Source organism: Callithrix jacchus, chromosome 4 (genome assembly GCF_049354715.1).
Source record: "Callithrix jacchus isolate 240 chromosome 4, calJac240_pri, whole genome shotgun sequence".
NCBI classification, from domain to species: Eukaryota; Metazoa; Chordata; class Mammalia; order Primates; family Cebidae; genus Callithrix; species Callithrix jacchus.
In genome coordinates this window covers 4279126-4293151 of record NC_133505.1, presented here as the reverse complement: position 1 = coordinate 4293151, position 14026 = coordinate 4279126, and the positions used below count along the sequence as shown (strand labels likewise).

General features: G+C 45.2%; 3 non-coding genes and 1 pseudogene across 3 annotated transcripts; 2 read left to right on the top strand and 2 right to left on the bottom strand.

The window, feature by feature from the left end:
* Positions 1-613: 613 nt before the first annotated feature.
* Positions 614-686, bottom strand: TRNAA-AGC (transfer RNA alanine (anticodon AGC)). Its single transcript has one exon. It is a non-coding gene; the product is annotated as a tRNA-Ala (tRNA).
* Positions 687-2581: 1895 nt separating this feature from the next.
* LOC100408130 (small ribosomal subunit protein eS21 pseudogene) lies at positions 2582-2860 on the bottom strand (annotated as a pseudogene).
* Positions 2861-6600: 3740 nt separating this feature from the next.
* Positions 6601-6689, top strand: TRNAY-GUA (transfer RNA tyrosine (anticodon GUA)). The gene is given in 2 exon segments: positions 6601-6637; positions 6654-6689. It is a non-coding gene; the product is annotated as a tRNA-Tyr (tRNA).
* Positions 6690-13322: 6633 nt separating this feature from the next.
* Positions 13323-13411, top strand: TRNAY-GUA (transfer RNA tyrosine (anticodon GUA)). Its single transcript is given in 2 exon segments — positions 13323-13359; positions 13376-13411. It is a non-coding gene; the product is annotated as a tRNA-Tyr (tRNA).
* The last annotated feature ends 615 nt before the right edge of the window (positions 13412-14026 follow it).

Below are 14026 nucleotides of genomic sequence, written 5' to 3'. Positions count from 1 at the left end.
ACTTTGGGAGACTGAGGCGGGAGGATCACTAGAGGTTAGGAGTTCGAGACCAGCCTGGCCAACACAGTGAAAATCCGTCTCTACTAAAAATAAGCCGGGTATGGTGGGGCACAGCTCTAATCTCAACTACCGGGGAGGCCGAGGCACAAGAATCGCTTGAACCTGGAGGCAGAGGTTGCAGTGAGCCGAGATCGTACCATTGCAGAGTCAGGCTGTCTCAAAAAAAAAAAAAAAAAAAAGGAAAAGAAAACCAAAACGAATAGTTATACGTCCTCAGCCTGCTCTGATAAAAATGTAATACACAAATGATCAAAGTGTATAATAGATATGCAAATGCACCTGGAGAGGCCCAACATACAGAAGTGAAAACAGCGAGAGGAATTCCAAAGAACGGCCCGGTCTACGACAGAACAGTCTGAGGACGAGGGAACCACAGAGTAGACGGCTCTTCTTCGGTGGTGAGGGAAAGACGAGCTTAGGGTTCCTGAAGGAGAGACCCCCACCCCCCATCATGATATGGTAGCGCGTTAGCCGCTTTTGTGTCATCGAGGTATTCGTGGAAAGATACGAATAAAGGCCAAAGGGTGAAGTGGGAGGGGTAACTACATAAAATTGGAGAATGCGGGCATCGATCCCGCTACCTCTCGCATGCTAAGCGAGCGCTCTACCATTTGAGCTAATTCCCCTCCCACGGAAATCCGGTAGCTTCTACCGCAGTCCGCGCCCCTAAAATTTCTACCCATTGGCCGGGCGCGGTGGCTCACGCCCGTACTCCCAGCCCTTTGGGAGGCCGAGGCGGGCGGATCGCGAGGTCAGGAAATTGAGACCATCCTGGCCAACATGGTGAAACCCCGTCTCTCCTAAAAACACAAATATTAGTGGGGAGTGGCGGCGCGTGCCTGTAATTGCAGCTACTCGGGAGGCTGAGGCAAGAGAATCACTTGAACCCGGGAGACGGAGGATGCAGTGAGCCGAGATCGCGCCCCTGCGCTCCGGCTTGGCGACAAGGCAAGACTGTCTCAAAGAAAAAAAGAAAAAAAAAAAGAAAAAAAAAAATCCCCCTAGTCATCTGGTTCCAGAAACAGATTACCCAGCGTCTCTATGGATCTACGAATGTCCCTTGAGTCAGGCGCGTTGGTTCACACCTGTAATCCCAGCACCTTGGGAGGCCGAGGCGGTTGGATCACTTGAAACCTCAAGTGATTCGAGGCCAGCCTGCCAATGTGGTGAAACCCGGTTTCCACTAAAAATACAAAAAATTAGCCGGGCGTGCTGGCGCGTGCCTGTAATCCCAGCTGCTCTGGAGGCTGAAGCAGGAGAATCGCTTGAACCCAGGAGGCGGAGGTTCCAACGAGCTGAGATCGCGCCATTGCACTGCAGCCGGGGCTGCAGGAGTAGGGCTCCCTCTCAGTAAGAAGAGCAACAACAAAATCCGCTTTTTGTGTGCCTTTGTCACTGCCGGAGGACCTGTAGCCACGAGGGGGCGTGCGTCCCATTTGATTTCTCTATTTTGGCTTCTGTAGTCCTGATTTCGATCAAGGGGTGTACTAATTATTTTTCTAAGGTAAATATTAGGAAGAGAAGCGAGTATACCTATGCTTACAGACTTAAAGGCAGAGTCTTTGCACACAGACAAATGCTTTAGTTGCCACTTTTTCTTCTGGGCCTATTGAGTACCAGGTACTGTGTCAGGTGCTAGGTGCTAAGTACTTTTCAGCAGAAGTTAGTTGAGAAGAGGAGGATCCGTTGGCCGTCCGTTGGCCCACAGTCTCAGGAAAGCCATAGGAGACCCTCACGCAATATCTGCACCTTCAACTGCTTCTTCTCCAGAAATCCCATCATTAGAAACTTCCTCTTTTTAATTTCTAGTCTCAATGAAATTGGGGCAAGATACTACGAACTGAAAGTGGAGAAGACAAAATATCTTATTTAAGAAGGTGACTATGCTGCACAGGGCGTAGTAGCTCTTTTGAAGACCTTTAGACAGCTTTAAATATTTGTCCCTCTCTTTTGCTTTTTCATTCCAATTAGGGGTGACAAAACGAGGTTAACTCTGTGGGAAGAAGACCTCCCAATTTCCTGCCCCCACCATTTTAGATAAGAGAGTTCAAAACTCAGATGTTAGTCAGGAGCAGTGGCCAACGCCTGTAAATCCCAGCACTTTGGGAGGCTAAGCCTGCTGGATCACTTGAGGTCAGGAGTTCGAGAACAGCCTCGCCAACAAGGTGAAACCCTGTCTCTACTAAAAATACAAAAACCAGCTGTGAGCAGTGGCAGATGCCGGTAATCTCAGCTACTTGAGAGGTTGAGGCAAGAGAATCGCTTGAACCTGGGAGGTGGAGGTGGCAGTGAGCACAGACTATAACACGCTCTCCAGCCGGGGCGACGCGGCGAGACTCTCAAAAACCAACAAACAGAAAACCAACTCAGATGTTACACCTGTGTGTAGAAACCCACCATTCCTCTAGCAACCTGGCTCAAAGTCAGCCGTGCTTTGAGGTTCATGCCACCTAGATGTTTTCTCCTTATTCGACCCTGAACAGAATTTTCTTTTTCTTAGGTTTTCACTATTTATGACAAATATTCCACATTCGGATTCTCTCCAGTCAAAAGTTCTTTGAGACGATGCCGTCGGCCTTGGACAATCGGAGAATGGAATCATCTGACTCACCCATCCTACGAATGGCCTCGCAGAGGGCATAAGTTTTAAACTGGCCGTTAAACCTGCCTGTGACCTTGTCAACCTCGGCCACGTTCATCTGGATGGATGTGTGGTCCTTGGCACCGATGATGCGGTTGCTAGCGGAGCATTTCCGTGGCAGGTACAGGTCCACGAACTCCCCGGCTTTGTTCTGCATCTCGAGGCCGCTCCTGCTGCCACCACACCACACGTGAGCCTTCTCTGTTTATTTTCTATGACTTTATTAGGAGTGCAGGTGTGGAAATGAGGCGAAAGAAAATTGGCCCAATCCTGTAGTTCAGACGCACGGGTTGTGTGTTGCCATGACTGTAAACCGGGAGCAACTGGTTTGCCCGGGCCTTTTGAATTGGGAGTTCTGGTTTCCAGCAACATTGGATTCGGTATCAAATTTTACAACTTCTTAGTTACCACAGAAGTAAATTAAGATCAAGAAGCCCTATCTCTATTACAAAATACAAAAATTAGCCAGGCATGGCAGCACGTGCCTTTAGTAGTCCCAGCTACTAGGGAAGCTGAGGTGGGCGGATCACCTGAGGAGGGTGAAGGTGTGGAACTGTAATCATGCACTTCAGCCTGGGCGACAGAGTGACAGACTGAGACACTTTCTCAAAAAAAAAAAAGATGCCTTAAATTTCACATGGAAGTTCTAGCAGTTGTTAAACTATTGACTCTCAGCTCCAAACACACTGCTATGGACTGAGTTATGTTTCCTTAAAAGTCTGTGTTGAGGCTGGGTGCAGTGGCTCACACTTGTAATGCCAGCCCTTTGGGAGGCTGTGGCAGGAGGATCACTTGAGGTCAGAAGTTCGAGAGCAGCCTGACCAACATGGAGAAACCCCCGGTCTCTACTAAAAATAATAATAATAAAAATTATTTGGGCGTGATGGCGCATGACTGAAATCCCACCTACTCAGGAGGCTGAGGCAGGAGAAGAGCTTGAACCCAGAAGGTGGAGGTTGCGGTGAGCTGAGATCAGGCCATTGCCCTCCAGCCTGGGCAACAAGAGTGAAACTCTGTCTCAAAAAAGAAAAAAAAAGAGAAACTGTGTGTTGAATCTCTAGCCCTTAAATTGGCTTAGTGTCCTCATAAGAGGAGACAGAGTACTCAAACCATGTGAAAACACAGCAATAAGGTGGCCATCTTCAAGCCAGGAAGAGAGCCCTTACCAAGAACCAAATCGGTTGGAAACTTGATCTTGGACTGCCCAGCCTCCAGAACTGTGAGAAAGTACGTTTGTTGTTTTAAGCCACCGAGTCTGTGGTATTTTGTCGTAGCAGCCTGCTATGGTTTGAATGTCTGTGTCCTTCCAAAATTCATTATACTGAAATCTAAGACCCCATAAGACAGTATTAAGAGATGGGGACTTTAAGAAGCCATTAGGCCATCAGAGCTCTGCCATTTTGTGTGTGTGTGTTGGGGGAGGGCTTCTCTTTCTTCTGCCATATGAGAACACAATGTTTCTTCCTTTTGTCCTTCCACATCTTCTGCCATGTGAGAATACACAAATAGGCCCTACCTTGGAAACAGAAAGCAGGTCTCACCAGACACTGAATCTGTGAAACTGAATCTGCTGGTACCTTGATCTGGGACTTCCCAGTCTCCAGAACTCTGAGCAATAAATTTCTACATTTTTTTTTTTGAGATGGAGTCCCCCTCTGTCACCCTGGCTGGAGTGCAGTAATGCAATCTTGGCTCATTGCAGCCTATGCCTCCCAGGGTCTCCTGCCTCAGCCTGCCCATTGTCTGAGATATTATAGAACTCCCAACCTGAGGTGATCCGCCCCCGTCGGCCTCCCAAAGTGCTGGGATTACAGGTGTGATCCACGGTGCCCAGTGAGAAGACTGCTTTAAAGCCGATTGCGGTTTAAAAAATGAACATCAACATAACTAAAACCAAGTCTCCTTAATGAACAAAACTTGAAAGCCCAGAAACTTTCAGGACACACGTTATTTTAGGCATTCTAGAGAATATAAGATTGTGTGTCCTTTGATAGCTCAGTTAGTAGAGTGGAGGACTGTAAATTCCTTAAGCTAAGGCATCCTTAGGTCGCTGGTTCAAATCTGCATGAGAGTTTTGAATTCTCAGAAATCCAAACTTTACAAAAATAAGGATCTACGAAAATAAAAATAAGGATCTAGGCAAGAAACTGTGTGAGGTCACTCTTTATGCTCAAGCATGCGTTAAGTAGACCATCTATGAAAATAAAGATCGATATAAGAAAATGTATGAGATGGCTCTTCAATCCCTTCTTCAATCCCCTTTATGGTACAGGAAATAGGACTCTGTTAATCGCGTTGCAGTTTTACCACTTGAAACTATGGGTAAGACTTGCCAAAAAGGAGGCTAGAGATTCCAAGTCTGGAGATGGGAAAGTAAACTCGGTCTCTCTTGTTTCCTTTCTAGGGACTTCCTGTTTCTCCAGGTGTTGCCCCGCTAATCCTAACAGAGAGAACAATTTTGTAGCAGCCCAGCTTGAAATTTCACTTTTTATTGGCATCTCTGTAGCTTTTCCACCTGCTGTCCAAGGCACATATAGGACACGCAGCAATGTCAAGAGAGACTGTCCACATCCTAGGATCCCTCCTCTCTAGCTGCTAGCTCTCTGTTAGGTTAGAAACATTGAAAGTTAGCATATACCCTTTTCGTAGTTATTCATGGGAGGGGCTTAACTATGGAGTTCAGTATCAACTGTATGCTATTAACATTTCTGACACTTCAAATGGCACTAGCAGTTGCCATTTGAGGAAGATCTTGGAATTTTTCTTTTTAAAGCCTTTTCCTGCCAGATAGTTTAAACACGTTCCCCATTGTCCTAAGGGACAACATAACTCTGTCCGGTAGGTACAAGGAAGCTGAGGAGACAACAGTCTCCACAGAACCTCTCTTTATGTTGGACAATTTACTTTGAAAAAGGAATATTTATCCACTTAAAGTTTTCAAGAGTTTTTGCTTCATTTTCACTGCTTCAGCATGATTATGTAACACACACTCAAATTTACACACACATGGAGAAGTGACACTTCGGATTCCATCCCCGCAGTTAGGAATATACACAATTTACACTTTCGGAAAGGAGAACTGCGATGATAGCAGAATGCTTTGTTCACAACCCTGGGGTCCTCGTCATCCCAGTTGTCTGTATTTAGGGCAAACAGAGCATTTATCAAACAAATGCAGACACTTGTTAGAAAGAAGCCGGCCGCGGTGGCTCACGTCTGTAATCCCAGTACTTCGGGAGGCCGAAGGGGGCGGGTCGCCTGACCTCAGGAGTTTGAGATCAGCCTGGCCCACATGGAGAAACCCCGTCTACACTACTAAAAGTACAAAAATTAGCCGGGCGTGGTGGCAGGCGCCTGTAATCCCGGCTACTTATGAGGCCGAGGCAGGAGAATCGCTTGAACCCAGGAGGCGGAGGTTGCAGTGAGCCTAGTTCGCACCACTGCCCTCCAGCCTGGGCAACAGGGAGCGAGACTCCCTCTCCATAAAACAAAACGAGAGAGAGAGAGAGAGAGAGAGAGAGAGAGAGAGAGAGAGAGGAGGGAGCAGTTAATCAGACAGAACAGCAGGACAGCGGCGTAATCTGGGGGATTGTATACATCTAGCTTAGGAGGACAGGGGATTCCAGTAAAGTTTTTGTTTTGAGCTATACATAAATATCCTGCTTTCAATACAAAACCCAATGCCATTTACATATTTATAAACCCATGAAGCCAACTGCCTAGATCATTATACAGAATAATTCCAGTGTCTGAGAAGACTGTTTTAAAGCCGATTGTGGTTTAAAAAATGAGCATCAGTGTAATTAAAAGCGAGTCTCTTTAATACAGCAAGACTTGAAAACCCAGACTTTCAGGACACACATTGTTTTAGGCATTCTAGAGAACGAAGACTCACGCGCCCTTCGATAGCTCAGTTGGTAGAGCGGAGGACTGTAGGCTTCTTGAACAAGACATCCTTAGGTCGCTGGTTCGAATCCGGCTCGAAGGACGAGAGTTTTGAACTACGTATTCCAAGAATAGGAACTTTGCGAAAATATTGGTTCATACAAACAAATGTGTTAAAGAGCTCAGACGCGTAAACCGTTTTTGATAGATAAAGTGCATAAAATATGTTAGTAATAAACTAGAAACGTGGTGCTTCACCGAAGGGCACCTGCATAGATGAAAAGTAGCGTTTCCAGGAAGTCTGAGGCTTCACTTTTCCCTTGTGAAATTTGCACCTCGCAACTCTTCACCTCCACTCCCTCCCCGAGTCTCCTGCTGGCTCCTGGTTTCTCGATGCCATTCTTATTTCCCGTTCCTGATCATCAAATGCAGTTTTTATTCCCACTTCCCCTCCCTCTCCTCGACGCCAGTTGACGCTCGACCAGCAAGCCACAGCCAACGCCGGCAGCGGACTTCGGTTAGGAAGGCTCGTGGGAGGTCTGGGGAATGCCAGAGCACCCTGCCCCCAAGGTTTTCACTTCAGCTTGTATTGGAGGTTAGGATATGCGATGACTTTTGGGGTCCTCTGTGATCTTGTTACTACCTCCTCCTCCTCCTCCTCCTCCTCCTCCTCCTCCCCCTCCTCCTCCCCTCCCCCCTCCTCCTCCTCCCCCTCGTTCCCTTCCTCCTCCTCCCTCTCCTCCCCCTTCCTCCCCTCCCCCTCCTCCCCTCCCTCCTCTTCCCCCTCCTCCCCTCCCCCTCCCCCCGCCCTCTTCGTCTTCCCCCCTTCCTCCTCCCCCTCCTCCTCCTTCTCCCCCCTTCCTGCTCCTCCCTCCCTCCCCCTCCTCCTCCCCCTCCCCCTTCCTCCTCCTCCCTCCTCTTCCTCCTCCTCCCCCTCCTCCCCTCCCCCTCCTCCCACCCTCTTCCTCCTCCCCCCACCCTCTTCCTTCTTACCCCTCCTCCCCCCTTCCTCCTCCTCCTCCCTCCTCCTTCCCCCTCCACCCCTCCTCCTCCTTCCCCCCTTCCTCCTCCCCCCTTCCCTCCTCCTCCTCCTCCTCGCCTTCTTGTTTGTTCTTCAGACAATCTCGCTCTGTCGTCCAGGCTGGGGTGCAGCGGCGCGATCTCTGCTCACTGCAGCCTGGACTTCCCCGGCTCAAGCGATCCTCCCACCTCAGACTCCCGAGTGGCTGGGACTACACCACACCCAGCTATTTTTCGGAGAGACTAGGGATGTGGTGGGAAGGTCTCATCATGTCGGCCAGACTGGTCTCGAACTCCTGGATTCAAGCAATCCGCCCGCGTCGGCCTCCCAAAGTGCTGTTATTACAGGAGCGAGCCGCCGCTCCTGGCCAATACTTTTTTATTCTTTAGGCACAGAAAATGAAGAATAAATATTGAGAACTTTTTTATTTTTAAATGTTGTGTTCAGGGGCTTCTTGGGCAGATGTGTTACGTGAGTAAATTGCGTGTCGCTGGGTTTTGGTGAATGAATGACCCCATCAGCAAGGTAGTAATCATAGTACCCGACAGTTTTTCAACGCTCATTCTCCTCCTGTTCTCCTGCCTCTAGTAAGTCCTCGGGTCTGTTGTTCTCACCTTTGTGTCTATGTGTGCTCAATGTTTAGCTCCCCACTTATAAGTGACAGAACATGAGGTATTTGTTTTTCTGTTCCTGATTTAATCCACTTAGAATAGTGGCCTCCAGCTGCACCCATGTTGCTGCAAAGGACACGATTTTGTTCTTTTTTGTGGCTGTGTGGTATTCTATGGTGTATATGTACCACATTGTTTTGGTAAAGCCAGGGTTTCACTGTGTTACCCAGGCTGATCTCGAACTCCTGGGCTCAAATGATCCGCCTGCCTCCGCTTTCCAATGCGCTGGAATTTCAGGCATGAGCTACCAAGCCTGGCCTGACTTGTCTTTGCTTAACAGCATTTTTCCAGGAGCAGACTTATTGTTAAACTTTGATGAAATTCAACTTACTATTTTTTCCTTTATGGTTTGTGCTTTTGTGTCCATTTAAAGTCTTTTTGCTTAGGCTAAAGTTACAAAGAATTCTCCGTTTTCTTCTAGAGGTTCTGTTGTTCTAGTCCCTACATTTAAGTCTGATCCATTTTGAATTAACTTTGTATATTGTGCGATAAGGGTCTAAGTTCATTTATTTGCATATGGATATTCAGTTTTTCCAGCACCATTTGGGAACGATTATCTTTTTCCCATTGAATTATATTGGCACCTCTGTCAAAAATCAATTAATCATAATCATGTAAGTCTATCTGTAGACTCCGTGTAGCTTTGTGGTAAATCTTGAAATCAGGCAGTGTTATTTCAACTTTGTTCTTCAAAATCGTTTTGGATATTTTGAATCTTTTGACTGTCTGTATACATTTTGTATTTGGCTTGCCAGTTTCTAAAACTAAAAATCACTGACATTTTGATTGACATGGCATTAAATGGATTAATTAATTTGAAAGAATCGTAATTGATATCTGAAGATTGTTTAAATGCTCTGTCCTGAAAATAATGCATTGCTTTCATTGGATCTTGTTAAATTTATCTCTAAATGTTTCATATTTTTTGTACCATTTTAAATGGTATTTTATATTTCAACTTCTATTAACAAATACAAATAATTTGATTTGTTATTAATAAATAGTATTTATTAATATATTTGTATTTTTTTTTTTGAGATGGAGTTTCACTCTTGTTACCCAGGCTGGAGTGTAATGGCGCAATCTCGGCTCACGGGACTCTCCACCTCATGGGAACAGGCAATTCTCCTGCCTCAGCCTCCTGAGTAGCTGGGATTGCAGGCACGCGCCACCATGCCCAGCTAATTTTTTGTATTTTTAGTAAAAACGGGGTTTCATCATGTTGACCAGGATGGTCTCGATCTCTTGACCTCGTGATCCACCCGCCTCGGCCTCCCAAAGTGCTAAGATTACAGGCGTGAGCCACCACACCCAGCCTGTCCATTTTTTTTCCCTACACCTATTGGGATAATCATATGGCATTTTTTTTAGACTGATAATAAAGTGATTACACTGATTACATTGATTTTTTAAAACTCTAAGCTACACTTTTCTTCTACTTTAATTTTTTCAAAGTTACTATTTTTTAGATTAAGGCACACTTTACATATAGTAAAGTCATTATCTTTAGTGTACTTTTTTAAATGTAACAAATATTGTCAAATGTACACAGTCATGTCACCATTACAATCAAGATATAGAGTAATTATATTACCCTAACCCCAAATTTCTGCATGTTTCTTTTTCTTTCTTTTTTTTTTTTTGAGGAGTTTCATTCTTGTTGCCCAGGCTGCAGTGCAATGGAGTGATCTCAGCTCACTGCAACCTCTGCCTCCCAGGTTTAAGCAATTCTCCTGCCTCAGCCTTCCGGGTAGCTGGGATTACAGGCACCCACCACCATGCCTGGCTAATTTTTTTGTGTGTTTTTGGTAGAGACGGGGTTGGCCAGGCTGGCCTTGAATTCCTGACCTCAGGTCATCCACTTGCCTCGGCTTCCCAATGTGCTGGGATTACAGGCATGAGCTGCTGCTCCTGGCCTCCTCTTCTTTTTTTAATAGACAGGGTCTTGCTCTGTTGCTGAGGCTGGAGTTCCTTCATCATAGCTTATTGCAGCCTGGACCTCCTGGGCTATTCCAAAGGAGTAATACAGTGGTCTGTAAGCTTCAAAAGAAGTTAAAACCATCTAGGTAGGTAGGTCTCAATTCGCAAGTTGTAAAGGTACTAAAACAATAGAGAGGGTACAGGGTGAAGTTGTAATCAAATGATGATGATACATTTCCAAGAATAATTTCAGAGTTAGATTTATCCATAAACCCATTTTGAACTTGTGTCTGCAGCAAGAGGAAATAGAATGGTAGTTCTGACACCAGACTCTGTAAGAAGAGGAAGAAGGAAGTCTTCCCACAGAGTGATAGAGAAATCTAGTGCAGAAAGGTCCTAATTACTTGTTCTTGTATTCGCAGGAGGCAAATCCTGAGGATTATCAGGGGAAAAAGCATTTCAGGCAAATGAAATTCCAACTTTGACAGCCCTGAGGTGGGATTCTGAAGCTTAGTTTACAGATAAAGAAAAGACTTGGTGAGATTAGCTATTGGAGTTCTTCTGGACTAAAATTAACTGTATAGTACGGTGTCCCTGGGAGACATGAGGCTTGAAGATCTAGCACCAGCTGATGAGAAACATAGTGAGCATTTTTCAGTATTGCTGTCCCCTGTGCAAATTAGTGAAGCTTTTATTTGAGAAAGCGTGTGAACTGAGATTCTGGGGTTTGATGGTGAAATGGCAGGGTTGGTCAGCTGCTTTCACAGCTGGTGTCCAAGGCTCAGTTAGTACACTTATATGAGACGAGACCATCTCACCACTCATTTCTCTACTGCTCATTCTCTACTGCTCGTGAACCCAGAGTAGAGAACCTGCTCATGTCCCTACTCTGGGTTCTCATATTTTCCCTAACTAGGTTATATTATTGGAAAGGAATTGACTAGACCATGTATTCTTAGTTTCTCATGGAAATGAATGACTGAATTAAATATTAGTTATGAGCTGCAGACATTTCTCATGGGAAATGCTGGAGATAATCTTTTGGAAAAAACCGTATTTTTTGTCAAGATTACAGTTATGGAGAACTCTAAGTGTGATAAATGATGAGTTTTATAGGTAAATTCACCAGAACTCTTTTTCCATAAATTTCACAGTTTACAATTTCCACACACTTTTAGTAATTTTATAAAAAGTTTCTCCAGATGGCTTCCTGTTTTTCGCATTGGCGTTCATTTCTGTCTTAGGCACCAGGAAGCTGAATACCATGACAGGCACGTATTAGCAAAGCACACCTGTGTGAAACCTGTCAGAATCAAAATGGAATCACTACTGTTCAAACACACAAAACAGAAAACAAAAGCCGCTGATAAACAGAGCTGGAAAAGGCCATGCTTGATACCAGAAACGATCACAAAAGACTGTAAAACCTACAACCTTGCACAAAGACATCACAAACTTACACACAAAATACTGCTACAAGGACACCTGCCCCACAACTGCCTGGCCAACCTCGGACTGGCTTCCTCTTTGTTTTCCATCTTTGTAGCAAACGATAATGACTTCAACACAGTTATATAATCCTTCTCATTTTTCCTTTAAAATCCTTTGTCACCGGGCACTGTGGCTGATGCCTGTAATCCCAGCACTTTGGGAGGCCAAAGCAGGCAGATCACAAGGTCAGGAGTTTGAGAGCAGCCTGGCCAATATGGTGAAACCCCATTTCTACTAAAAATGCAAAAATTAGACTGACGTGGTGGTGCACGCCTGTAGTCCTAGCTACTCGGGAGGTTGAGGCAGGAGAACGAGACTCCAACTCAAAACAAAAACGAAAACAGAAACAAAAAAAAATAACAACAACAACAACAAAAAACCTTTGTCAGGCGAGGTGCAGTGGCTCACGCCTGTAATCCCAGCACTCTGGGAGGCAGAGGCTGGTGGATCACCTGAGGTCAGGAGTTTGAGGCCAGCCTGACCAACATGGAGAAACCCTGTCTCTAAAAACATAATAAAATAAAAACCGTTGTCTTCCTTTGCCTCCCGCATAGACATAATTTCCAATGGCACCCATATTTTCACAGCAGTGCTCTATTCCCAGATAAACATCATTTTCTTTCAGAGAGCTCTTCTTTCTTATTTAGGCTGACACCTGTAAGTGGAATATTACATTTCATCTTTTTTAAATTGTGAGGGGAGGGAGTGTTTTTTTTTTTTTGAAACGGAGTTTCGCTCTTGTTACCCAGGCTGCAGTGCAATGGCGCCATCTCGGCTCACTGCAACCTCCGCCTCCTGGGTTCGGGCAATTCTCCTGCCTCAGCCTCCTCAGTAGCTGGGATTACAGGCACGCACCACCATGCCCAGCTAATTTTTTGTATTTTTAGTAGAGATGGGGTTTCACCATGTTGACCAAGATGGTCTCGATCTCTTGACCTCGTGATCCACCCGCCTCGGCCTCCCAAAGTGCTGGGATTATAGGCTTGAGCCACTGAGCCCAGCCTAGAGTGTTATATTTTATTTGTCCCATTACAATTGTGCAATATCATATGAGCTGCTCAGTTCCTAAACATATGTACACACACAACGACTTCTCATGTTTTGTGTCTCAAACACAAATTACAAAAGTTGTACGATTTTCCTTGCCCTTCAGAAAGGAGAATTTCAGTGTTTCCAAAATGAACTGGGCAGTAACTCCGATTCAAGGCGGTAGATCCCCTCTCTTCAACCCAGTTGTCTGTGTTTAATATAAGCTTACCTTTATTATTCCTTCCCATAAAGAGGGGAGGTGCTAAGCAGACAGGACAGAGGGCAACACGCTCAATAGGGGCAATGTTCCTCTTTATTCTACCTAAGGGAGCAGGACGCAGATTTTTTTTTTTTTTTTTTTTTACCGATGTGAAAGTTTTACAGTAAAACGCACAAATTCTAAATGTTCAAGGAAATGAATTGTTCATACACTTGTATGTTCACTACCCTTACTCAGATTAAAACATTTTAGAACATTTTGAAACGTTTCTAATATCCTCAAAAACTTCCTTACGTTTGCCTATGTTTTCAAAATGAACCTGAATACAGGATAGTCAAAAGCTATAGGTAAATCCTAAAGTATCCAAACAGTGCATCACAACATCCTTCGATAGCTCAGCTGGTAGAGCGGAGGACTGTAGGGGTTTGAATGTGGTCATCCTTAGGTCGCTGGTTCGAATCCGGCTCGAAGGAGTTCCTTTTGAAAGGATCTCTCCAACTTACAGAACGCCGTGAGTGAGCAGCTTGCTTGCTTATACATGAATTTGTAAGACGCTCAGAAGGAAAAGAATCCACAGCGAACAAGCGTTGCTTCAAGAACAGTCAACTGAGAGAAAAAGTCTCTTGAGTGAGACCTAATTTTCACCAAGTTGAGAAGGGATCATGAGGAATGTGGGGAGCGGGAAGAACACGCTGCCCCAAGGCTTCATTTTTTTTTTTTTTTCTTTTTTGGCTGTTCGACGGTCCTTTAGCTGTTATGTTGATAGCTGGTGTGAATACACATTTTATCAATGATAATTTCAAATACATACCAAGTAGAGAATCAGCCTGAAGAACTAGCATTAGCCACCACACTGGCACAACTGACGGAGACTCTTGTATCATGCCCCTCCCCTAACTCCCGGTCTTTTAAAGCCACCCGAACACACGTGCTCTCATCTCATTAACTATACTGTGTTTTGAAGATGTCAGTGTTAAGAATTAAATAGCAATCGACAGAGTTTATTGCTGTCATCGTACCCTATTCCTCTTCAGAAAAGGAGCAGTGGACACCTGACAGAAAGTTCTCAATAAAGCTAAGGCAACAGA